A 13,190-nucleotide genomic window follows, 5' to 3' on the forward strand; every position below is an offset into this window, starting at 1 on the left:
GTTCGGTAGTAACTTGATATGAAGTTACATGATCATCATCATTAGCTTCCTCACTAATTGGTGTAAGAGTCACAGAAACAGATTTCTGTAATGAACTACTTTCCAATAAGGGAGCAGGTACAGTTACCTCTTCAAGTTCTACTTTCCTCCCAATCACTTCTTTCGAGAGAAACTCCTTCTCTAGAAAGGATCCATTCTCAGCAATGAATATCTTTCCTTCAGATCTGTGATAGAAGGTGTACCCAACATTTTCTTTTGGGTATCCTATGAAGACACACTTCTCCGATTTGGGTTTGAGCTTATCAGGTTGAAACTTTTCCACATAAGCATTGCAATCTCAAACTTTAAGAAACGACAACTTTGGTTTCTTGCCAAACCACAGTTCATACGGTGTCGCCTCAATGGATTTAGATGGTGCCCTTTTTAACGTGAATGTAGCTGTCTCTAATGCATAACCCCAAAACGATAGTGGTAAATTGGTAAGAGACATCATAGATCGCACCATATCTAATAAAGTATGGTTATGACGTTCGGACACACCATTACACTGTGGTGTTTCAGGTGGCGTGAATAGTGAAACTATTTCACATTGTTTTAACTGAAGGCCAAACTCGTAACTCAAATATTTTACTTCTGCGATCATATCGTAGAAATTTTTATTTTTGTTACGATGATTCTCCACTTCACTCTGAAATTCTTTGAACTTTTCAAATGTTTCAGACTTGTGTTTCATCAAGTAGATATACTCATATCTGCTCAAATCATCTGTGAAGATTAGAAAATAATGATACCTGCCGCGAGCCTCAATATTCATCGGACCACATACATCAGTATGTATGATTTCCAACAAATCTGTTGCTCGCTCCATTGTTCTGGAGAACGGAGTCTTAGTCATCTTGCCCATGAGGCATGGTTCGCAAACATCAACTGATTCATAATCAAGTGATTCCAAAAGCCCATCAGCATGGAGTTTCTTCATGCGCTTTACACCAATATGACCTAAACGGGAGTGCCACAAATAAGTTGCACTATCATTATTAACTTTGCATCTTTTGGCTTCAATATTATGAGAATGTGTATCACCACAATCGAGATCCAACAAACCATTTTCATTGGGTGTATGACCATAGAAGGTTTTATTCATGTAAACAGAACAACAATTTATTCTCTTACTTAAATGAATAACCGTATTGCAATAAACATGATCAAATCATATTCATGCTCAACGCAAACACCAAATAACATTTATTTAGGTTCAACACTAATCCCGAAAGTATAGGGAGTGTGCGATGATGATCATATCAATCTTGGAACCACTTCCAACACACATCGTCACTTCACCCTTGACTAGTCTCTGTTCATTCTGCAGCTCCCGTTTCAAGTTACTACTCTTAGCAACTGAACCGGTATCAAATACCGAGGGGTTTCTACGAACACTAGTAAAATACACATCAATAATTTGTATATCAAATATACCTTTGTTCACTTTGCCATCCTTCTTATCCGCCAAATACTTGGGGCAGTTCCGCTTCCAGTGACCAGTCCCTTTGCAGTAGAAGCACTTAGTCTCAGGCTTAGGACCAGACTTGTGCTTCTTCACTTGAGCAGGAACTTGCTTTCCGTTCTTCTTGAAGTTCCCTTTCTTTCCCTTTGCCCTTTTCTTGAAACTAGTGGTCTTGTTAATCATCAACACTTGATGCTCTTTCTTGATTTCTACCTTCATCGATTTCATCATCATGAAAAGCTCGGGAATCGTTTTCATCATCCCTTGCATACAGTTCATCACGAAGTTCTACTAACTTGGTGACGGTGCCTAGAGAATTCTGTCAATCATTATTTTATCTGGAAGATTAACTCCCACTTGATTCAAGCGATTGTAGTACCCAGACAATCTGAACACATGCTCACTGCTTGAGCTATTCTCCTCCATCTTTTAGCTATAGAACTTGTTGGAGACTTCATATCTCTCAACTCGGGTATTTGCTTGAAATATTAACTTCAACTCCTGGAACATCCATATGATCCATGACGTTCAAAACGTCTTTGAAGTCCCAATTCTAAGCTGTTAAGCATGGTGCACTAAACTATCAAGTAGTCATCATATTGAGCTAGCCAAACGTTCATGACATCTGCATCTGCTCCTGCAATAGTTCTGTCACCTAGCGGTGCATTAAGGACATAATTCTTCTGTGCAGCAATGAGGATAAACCTCAGATCACAAATCCAATCCGCATCATTGCTACTAACATCTTTCAACTTAGTTTTCTCTAGGAACGTATCAAAAATAAAACAGGGGAGCTAAACGCGAGCTATTGATCTACAGCATAGATATGCTAATATTACTAGGACAAGGTTCATGATAAATTTAAGTTCAATTAATCATATTACTTAAGAACTCCCACTTAGAAAGATATCCCTCTAATCTTCTAAGTGATCACGTGATCCAAATCAACTAAACCATAACCGATCATCACGTGAAATGGAGTAGTTTTCAATGGTGAACATCACAATGTTGATCATATCTACTATATGATTCACGCTCGACCTTTCAGTCTCAGTGTTTCGAGGCCATATCTGCATATGCTAGGCTCGTCAAGTTTAACCTGAGTATTCTGCGTGTGCAAAAATTGGCTTGCACCCGTTGTAGATGGACGTAGAGCTTATCACACCCGATCATCACGTGGTGTCTGGGCACGACGAACTTTGGCAACGGTGCATACTCAGGGAGAACACTTTTATCTTGAAATTTAGTGAGAGATCATCTTATAATGCTACCGTCAATCAAAGCAAGATAAGATGCATAAAAGATAAACATCACATGCAAACAAAATATGTGACATGATATGGCCATCATCATCTTGTGCCTTTGATCTCCATCTCCAAAACATCGTCATGATTTCCATCGTCACCGGCATGACACCATGATCTCCATCACCTTGATCTATATCAATGTGTCGTCACATGGTCGTCTCGCCAACTATTGCTCTTGCAACTATTGCTATCGCATTGCGATAATTGTAAAGCAATTATTTGGCGCTTGCATCTTATGCAATAAAGAGACAACCATAAGGCTTCTGCCAGTTGCCGATAACTAAAACATGATCATCTTATACAACAACTTATATCTCATCACGTCTTGACCATATCACATCACAACATGCCCTGCAAAAACAAGTTAGACGTCCTCTACTTTGTTGTTGCAAGTTTTACATGACTGCTATGGGCTTAGCAAGAACCGTTCTTACCTACGCATCAAAACCACAATGATAGTTTGTCAAGTTGGTGCTGTTTTAACCTTCTCAAGGACCAGGCGTAGCCACACTCGGTTCAACTTAAGTTGGAGAAACTGACACCCGCTAGTCACCTGTGTGCATAGCACGGCGGTAAAACCAGTCTCGCGTAAGCGTACCCGTAATGTCGGTCCGGGCCACTTCATCCAACAATACCGTCGAACCAAAGTGTGACATGCTGGTAAGCAGTATGACTTATATCACCCACAACTCTACTCGTGCATATAACATCAACGCATAAAACCTGGCTCGGATGCCACTGTTGGGGAACGTAGTAATTTCAAAAAAATTCCTACGCACACGCAAGATCATGGTGATTCATAGCAACGAGAGGGGAGAGTGTTGTCTACGTACCCTCGTAGACCGTTCGCGGAAGCGTTATATCAACGCGGTTGATGTAGTCGTACGTCTTCACATCCGACCGATCCAAGTACCGAAAGCACGGCACCTCCGAGTTCTGCACATGTTCGGCTCGGTGACGTCCTCGCCTTCTCGATCCAGCAAGAGAGGCGAAGTATTAGATGAGTTCCGGTAGCACGACGGCATGGTGACGGTGTTGTGAAGAACAATCTCCGCAGGGCTTCGCCTAAGCACTACGAAAACTATGACGAAGGATAAACTAGAGGGGACGGGGTTGCCGGCACACGGCTTGGTGTTTCTTGATGTCTTTGGTGCTAGCCCTACCCCTCTATTTATATGTTGAGCCATGGGGTCGAAACTTGGAGTAAAAGCCTCCTCAAAGTCGGTTTCACCTGAAAGACAAGAGTCCTTCTCGGACTCCAGGGCTAGACGCCAGGGTTCCCGGCGTCTACCCCTTAGACGCCAGGGTTCCTGGCATCTAGCCTCTGGTCTCCGCAAAACTTCCTTTTGCACTTTCCAAAAGCCTTGTGGGCTTTCCCCTTTGGCCCACATAAAGTGTTCTCGTGCCCAAACATTTCGGGAAACATCTGGAACCCCTTCCGGTGAATTCCGGAACCCTTCCGAAGATCAAACACTACTATCCCATATATCAAACTTTATCTCTGGACCATTCCGGAGTTCCTCGTCATGTCCGTGATCTCATCCCGGACTGCGAACAACATTCGGTCATCAACATACATAACTCATATAGTACTGTATCGTCAACAAACGTTAAGCGTGCGGACCCTACGGGTTCGATAACTATGTAGACATGACCGAGACACCTCCCTGGTTAATAACCAATAGCGGGACCTGGATGCCCATATTGGCTCCTACATATTCTACGAAGATCTTTATCGGTCAGACCGCATAACAACATACGTTGTTCCCTTTGTCATCGGTATGTTACTTGCCCGAGATTCGATCGTCGGTATCTCAATACCTAGTTCAATCTCGTTACTGGCAAGTCTCTTTACTCGTTCCGTAATACATCATCCCGCAACTAACTCATTAGTTGCAAGGCTTATAGTGATGTGCATTGCCGAGTGGGCCCAGAGATACCTCTCCGACAATCGGAGTGACAAATCCTAATCTCGAAATACGCCAACCCAACAAGTACCTTTGGAGACACCTGTAGAGCACCTTTATAATCACCTAGTTACGTTGTGACGTTTGGTGGCACACAAAGTGTTCCTCCGGTAAACGGGAGTTGCATAATCTCATAGTCATAGGAACATGTATAAGTCATGAAGAAAGCAATAGCAACAAACTAAACGATCAAGTGCTATGCTAACGGAATGGGTCAAGTCAATCACATCATTCTCCTAATGATGTGATCCCGTTAATCAAATGACAACTCATGTCTATGGTTAGGAAACTTAACCATCTTTGATCAACGAGGTAGTCAAGTAGAGGCATACTAGTGACACTCTGTTTGTCTATGTATTCACACATGTATTATGTTTCTGGTTAATAAAATTCTAGCATGAATAATAAACATTTATCATGAAATAAGGAAATAAATAATAACTTTATTATTGCCTCTAGGGCATATTTCCTTCAAAGGCGCACCCCCCTGCCTCGTGGCCACCTGTAGCGACCCGACCCATGGATCAAGTCTCTGTGCTTATGTGTCATCCCTGGATCAGTATGCTGACACACACAGTACTCGAAGGATTTATAACAGAGGTAAATCACATGTATAAAGTAACGTAAATACTATTATCTCAATCCAATATAGCGGAAGCAACAAGGTTGTGGTTTCCCATCAACACCAATGGCAAAGTTGAGTGTAGAAATCGTAACCCTAACGTATCACTTACTCGTCGTAAGAAACCTGCAACATAAGACGTTGCAGCCCGAAAACGGGTCAGTACATTGAATGTACTGGCAAATTCACACCATAGAGAATGATGAACAATGACTATCACTACATGCATATTTGGCTGGTGGAAAAGCTCTATGGTTATAAGGTTTTTGCGTAAAGCCAATTTTTCCCTACTGCAAAGGAATAAGATTAATTACTATCAGGGTGGTTGTGAAACATTGAGATGACAGCATTCTCAATCCCAATTAAAAATAATTAAAACAATACAACATTAATTAGAAGTAACATGATGAGATTCACAATGATATTCAAGTACTAGATACTCAAGTTGTCCATAACCGGGGACACGGCTAATCATGATTAGTTTGTAAACTCTGCAGAGGTTTGCGCACTTTTCCCCACAAGACTCAATCGCCTCCGTTTGGTTTCTCGCACTACATGGTGTTTGAGAAGACGGATGACCGAGACATAGTCTTTCAGAAGCACTAGCACCTTACATGTGGGGTAGACCGGTACACCTACATCCCCTACATCTGCTAGTCCACCCCGTAAGAGTTCGCACTACTTAGTCAACTATGCCAGAGCCCATAATGGCTTGTGGCTGCACACGGAAGTTTCTAGCATGAAAGATCTTATGATCCCTTTGAGCCTGGGTGGCGGTCCAAAAAAAAACAGGCAAGTCCTGATAGACATCAGGTGCCTCAATCCACCCAGATGTGTGTTTAAGTTGCCACCTTAGATAAACCATTAAAATTATCAACTCACATCTGTCATGGATATCACTCACCCAATCCACGTCTACTAGCATAGCATGGCATAATATAAGCAAACGTAGAAGTAACTCCCAAAGGTTTGATAATAATACAGGTAATAGGTACTACCTCATCTACTTCCCATCCCACAATTTAATTAGATCCTAATCATGCAATGTGTGAGGATTGATCTAATGCAATAAAACATGGGTTGTAGAAAAGGTATGATCAAAGTGTGAACTTGCCTGCAATGTTGATGAAGATGATTCGCACTCAAAACTCGTGATAGATCTACTCGTCACACTCCGGTCAATCTATCGTAAGCAAACAATAGTAACCACACAATAAGTACTCATCTAATGCACAGAAAAACTCGAACAAGAAGACACGAACCAGAAAGTTCAACTTAAGAACTCCGGTTGCAAAGAAAGAACCCGAACAAACGACGAAAAACAAACGGCGGAAGAAAACAACTCGGTTCTAGCAAGTTGAAACTAGGTCAAATTTTACTGTAGCAAAAGCTTGTTCAAGTTGATTAGACGGAACGGCGGTTTCGAGATGAAACTCCAGGCGCTTGAATCACCTGATTCCGATAAAGGAGCGAGAAGATAAACTAGAACGAAGATCGGATCTGAGATCGCGATTGCGGAATAAATCCGACGGGAAGAAAAAGAAGAACGGTTATACGAAACAGGCGTCGTTAACTGTGAAATAATCGGTGATCACGTTCGTTGAGACGAACGGTCCGAAAGAAGAACGAAAACCAATCTAGGGTTTTCGGAAAAGAGATCGAAACGAAAAACCGATCTAGAACACCGGAACGGTTTGGCGAAGAATCGGAGAGAAAACGAATCGGTAGAGAAGAAAAGAATCGGAACGGTTTATAAGATAAACCGAACCGAGGGAAAGAAGAGACGCGGCGCGGTACCTCCGGCGAACGGCGGCGACGGCGGCGTTGGGCGGCGGCGGCGGTGGTGAGCAGGCGGCGGCGCGCGGTGACGCAGGGCGGCGGCGCGCGGTGACGCAGGGCGGGCGGCGCGGTGACGCAGGGCGGCGGCGGCGCGGCAAGGTGCGGCGGCGGCGGTGCGTGCAGGGCGGCGCGGCGCGGGGCACAAGGGGCGGCGCGGTGTGCTTGGGGCTTTGGGGCCTTGGATTTGATGTGTTTAAAGGGGGGTGGGAGTATTTATATTGGGGAGGGGGAGAAAACTTGGTGTAGGGGTCAAGGAATTGGACTAAGACTAGGAAAGAAAAGAGGGAAAATATCTAGAAAAAAAACGAAAGTAGATGAATCCTACTAGAAATCCACAAAGGACGGCGGCTCCCTGGCGCCTTGCGCCTGGTGCGGCTCCTCCCTGGGCGTGGCGCGCGATGGCCTCTGGCCTGGCTGGCTCGGTGGCTTGGGCCTTAGGCCCAAGTCGCTGGAGCTCTCTCTCTCTCTTTTCTTTTTTTTTCTAAAACTGTTCCGCGCTCGGAAAAAAAAACAAAACGAGATCTAAACGAACTCCAAATCTAATAAAGTAAATTTTCTCCGACTCCTAAAAATGAGTCGAACAAAATGAACTTTACTCCGGGCCTAAAAAGCAAATTTTGAAAACGCGCATTTTTCCCTATCCAAATAAAATGCAAATAAACTCCGGAAAAATAAAATTGATCTATTTATTAAATCTTCATTTTTTCCTAAATTTGGGAAAGTCATATTATTCCCTCTCTCATATTTTTTTTGATAATGGAAAAATAATTGAAGATGAAATAAATAAATCAAATGATCCTCTTTTCCAATTCGAGAAAACTCTCAAATAAGAAATAACGAAATCTCCAACTCTCTCCGAAGGTCCTTGAGTTGCGTGAAATTTCTAGGATCGACCAAAATGCAAGAAAATAAGATATGCATGATGATCTAATGTATTCCAATTTGAAAAATAAATTCAAAAGAATTTTGAATTTAATTCTTTGAAACTCCCAACTCATATTTCATATAATTTGAAGAAGTCATTTTATCTTCTCTCGTGAAAATCATTGAGTCGCATAAAGTTTCAGAATTGGAATATTTTCAAATGAAATTCAAATATTTTCAACAACCCTTTTCATTTTTAAATGGAAGAAGTCATGTCATCTTCTCTCTAGGGTTTTGTGTTTGAAAAGCATTTGAATTCATGGAGATCAGAAAACAAATATGAAAGTTTGGGAAAGTCCTTTTATTCCCTCTCATTTAACTTTCAAAAAGGAATTCGAATTTCACTCAATTTACGCAATCAATCAAACAATCAATCAATCTATCTATGTGTTCATAACATTCCAAAATTTAGAATTTTGGGATGTTACAAACCTACCACCCTTAAAAGGAATCTCGTCCTCGAGATTCGGAGAGGCTAGCAAGAAAAGGTTAGGGTTTGGGGGTCTCCTCAAAATCCATCGATCATCACACGGGGTCTGGGGTGCTACCACCCTTAGAAACATCGTTACTGTTCCATCAATACTCATATACTCCATCCTTATTCTTGACAGTGTCGGTCTTCTTAGATCCTCGAGAAAATTCCTTCTCTGAGCTCTTATGGTAGTGGCATAACCTTTACCACAATTCTTCTATCCTTTCATCTTGGTAAGGTTCTTCCGAGATTGGGTCTTCTTAGCTGACGGTCTGGCGCCAAAACTAAACAACTATCGATATCTCATGGTGGTCAACAATTTGTGGTTTCTCCTGCAGGAAATGGGTCTGGGTTGATCCTCACCGTATAACCTACGGTTGGCAAAAGCTGCCGTGTACAAGGGAAAAATTACGTATACCATTCTAAGGTTTAACAAGGTTTAATATCATCGTCTCTCTACTATAGGCAAGTCACTCAGATTTACCATCCCATATAGCAAGGCTAATAATAAGAGTTAGTCGGTATGGTGATCAATCCATCCCGCACCCAAATCATTACCATGTATACAGTTTAGCGAATCTCGCATTCTAACACTCGGTCATCCTCACAAGCATTGCAGAATTTCTCTTGTCGACGAACTAAGTTCGGATAATCCATGGATTCTACAAGCCAGACAAACATCTATCGTTCCTTCACAACTCTCAGGTTTGCGTTACTCCTATAAAATCGTCTGTCGATAAAATCATAACTTCTTTCAGGGTTTTTCCGTCAGCAAGAATGTGCTTGCTTCTTGGCAGGTCCTGGGGCCTGTGGGTTATGGCCCATCTCATCACTTGCAAATCTTGAACTCATCATCAGGGCAACTGATCGTTATTCCAACTTCCAACTTCCTAGTATTCTTAAATCCATCCAATTGTACTGTCTTCCTTCCTTCTATTGTCACCAAACTAGGACATGATTACTCAGACTCATCATGGAGTTTCCATTGATCCATATTTCCAACATCATACCTCCTTTATATCCAATAGTAATTTATTTCTTCATCCTCGGGGTATCCCTCATACCGAGATAAAAACTTATACTTATGGAGTCCATATTCCACATCATTATCCTTTCCAGGGTCAAGCGTCCTTACACGGGAATATTGGCCATCTCTGCATGGCACTTCTTCAACTGGGAAACGTGAAACACATCTTGAACTCCTGACAGTCCTTCGGGTAACTCCAACTTGTAGGCCACTTCTCTCATACGCTCCAAAACTCGGTATGGTCCTACAAATCTCGGGGCTAACTGTCCCTTAACTCCAATCCGTTTAACTCCTCGCAGAGGGAAAACATGAAGACATGCTCTATCTCCAATTTCATAGACTACCTCCTTGAGTTTGTGAGTCTACATAACTCTTCTGCCTGGACTGAGCTACCTTCAGCCTATCTCGAATCAACTTAACATTCTCTTCTGACTCCTTGATCACATTTGGTCCAAACAACTGTCGGTCTCCAACTTCATCCCACATACTCTTGGGGCATCACACATATCGAGACAAAACTCGTATTCATTTTGTCCAAAATCCACGCAGTGGAGTATCTTTATCCTTTCTGGGGGTCAAAGGTTCTTACAGGGTACTTTCACCCTTAAAATGCACAATCTTCCATAGACCATATTTCTCTTATCCTCAAAATGGTCAAAATTCTTCTTCATAGAGTAACAACTCATAAAATCCATATCAGTACCAACGATGCTACTTTATTCCTTCTCAAATGATTACAATCTCCTATTTTTCCATTACATGCCTCAACTCAATACCTCAATATAAAAGAAAATGTTCTCACTACCACTACTATATTACTTCTGTTACAAACTCAACTATTTATCACAAGTCTCCTTCTCCTTCGGACAACCTCTGGCAAAGTGCCCTGCTCCATTACAACGGAAACATATTACTTCGGGCAAGTTTCGAGGTTTCCTTGTGATTATATAGCCTACTTGGGTCCTTGGCTCCATTTGTGGGCAATTGCTGAGGTAGTGCCCTGACTCCTTGCATTTGTAACAGATGATATGACTCAGGTTCCTCCTGGAATCCAATCGGTTTCTCTTTCTGGACTTATCCATTCCAATCATGGCTTCTATTTCCTGTGGGTCATATTCTACTTCCTCTGTCGGGAATTCTACTAGATCCCCATTCATACAATTTTGGGAGATGTGTCCTTCTTCTCCACATGAATAGCAAGACTTGGTGCAGGGTTTAATTGGTTCCTCTTTCGGTGTGTCCTCCACCTCTTCCTTCATCGTAGGTTCTTCTAAATTTTCCATTAGGGCTCCTTTCATTGCTTCTTCCTTCTGCTGGATGGTTCTTTGTACCAAGGGGTAAATGTGACACTGTGCAGGGTAGTGGGTAGTCCCTTCACACAAGAAACAAGTGATCTGCCTAGTTGGGCATTCTTCAGCTGGGTGACTTCCTTCACAATTAGGGCATTCATCCTCGTGTTCTTTATGGGTGTGTCCAATTTCTCCACAAATCTTGCATGCACATGGTTTCCTCATATCCTTTCCATAAGGCTTCAACTTCTGGGACACAAACTGAGACTTTAGCAAAGTCAACTTAAATTCTTTCCAAGTGGTTACTCCTTGCCATCCATTGATGGTTTGGTACATCCTCCACCAAGTAGCAGCACCTCTTTCAAAGCATTGAAGAGCATGCTGGGCCATATCCTTTCCGACTATAGGGTTGTTCTCCATATGATCCTCCATGTTCTGAATCCATCGGTCCGTCTCCAATTGATTCATCGGTCCAGAAAATACAAGCTCATCTCCATTCATCCTCTATTAGGTCCATGGTTTTTGGGGTGAGATAAGAGAGATAGAGAGGGATGCACACAATACAAACAACAGTTTTGAAAAGACAGATTTTTGTTGTGGCTGTCGGAAAACATCAAACAATTGACAGCTCACAATCGTCGCATCTAACGTAGGTATATAACAGGGGTTTGGTCTTCTAAAGGTCAACGTCGCCAAACTCTTCAAACCTTGTTCATGCCTCCAATGGCTTCTTTCGGTCGTGCTTGATCTTTCTCAAGTCGTTTCGCCAGATCAACTCTGTTGACGCGAAGTCTCTCATGACATCCTTGAATATTCTGGAGTTGCATTTCAAACTTCTGGGTTTCAACATCCTTGGCATGAGCCATGGTCATACTGTCCTTTCGTTCCTGATAAATCTCCGGTATCTCGAGGTTGTAGCTCCTCCAGATTGGGTATTTTCAGCATTTGGTTCCTGAGTTCTTCACGAAATGCTCCTTGTCAAAATATGGCTTCTTGTAGCTCCACCTTAAACTTCTTGATGTACTACTCCAGACCCTGGTGTTACACCGGCTAAGGTTAAAACTTCATCTTACTATTAGGTGCTCCATCAGCCTTCTTCCATCAAATCCATTCTGAAGAAATGCATCCTTAACTCAGCACGGTGACAGTAGCATCAGCGGGCGATGACATCACGGATAACCATGTTTCTGCTCTTGTCATTCATGAGCTATCATTCCATAGTTGATATCTTCTGCCTTAGGGTTTCTTTGACAAAACTTCGAGTTCTCATGCTCCTTGTTTTAGTCTTTCTCCCATACACCTTGATCTCGGGTATTGACAGCTTCCATAGTCTGCCAAGTTCCATAAGGGTAGCCTTCCTAGGCCATACAAATCTGGGGATTCTTCAGAGCCTTCCAATTCTACTTGTCTTCGGCCTTCAACCATTGTAGTTTCCATTATCATAATGTGTGGTAAAATCCCCTTCCTTCCGAATGGTCTCGGTTGTCCGATATCTTGTACTTCTTGGAGTGGTCTCATCCGTCGAATCTTCAAATGGTCAAAAGGGGAAAGGGGTATGGTCTCACTAAAGGGAATTTTGAATAAGCTCAGAAGAGAAGAGAGGTAAAAGATCTTTTTGAAAGGGAAAGTTGTAGAGAAAAATCTTTGCTATGGGCTTGCCAGTTTCTAGGGTCACGTCCTACAGTCAACATGTGCTCTGATACCATCTTGTAGCGACCCGACCCGAATGGATCAAGTCTCTGTGCTTATGTGTCATCCCTGGATCAGTATGCTGACACACACAGTACTCGAAGGATTTATAACAGAGGTAAATCACATGTATAAAGTAACGTAAATACTATTACCTCAATCCAATATAGCGGAAGCAACAAGGTTGTGGTTTCCCATCAACACCAACGGCAAAGTTGAGTGTAGAAATCGTAACCCTAACGTATCACTTACTCGTCGTAAGAAACCTGCAACATAAGACGTTGCAGCCCGAAAATGGGTCAGTACATTGAATGTACTGGCAAATTCACACCATAGAGAATGATGAACAATGGCTATCACTACATGCATATTTGGCTGGTGGAAAAGCTCTATGGTTATAAGGTTTTTTTTGCGTAAAGCCAATTTTTCCCTACTGCAAAGGAATAAGATTAATTAACTATCATGGTGGTTGTGTAACATTGAGAATGGTTGACAGCATTCTCAATCCCAATTAAAAATAATTAAAACCCAACAACATTAATTAGAAGTA

Source organism: Triticum urartu, chromosome 2 (genome assembly GCF_003073215.2).
Source record: "Triticum urartu cultivar G1812 chromosome 2, Tu2.1, whole genome shotgun sequence".
NCBI lineage: Eukaryota > Viridiplantae > Streptophyta > Magnoliopsida > Poales > Poaceae > Triticum > Triticum urartu.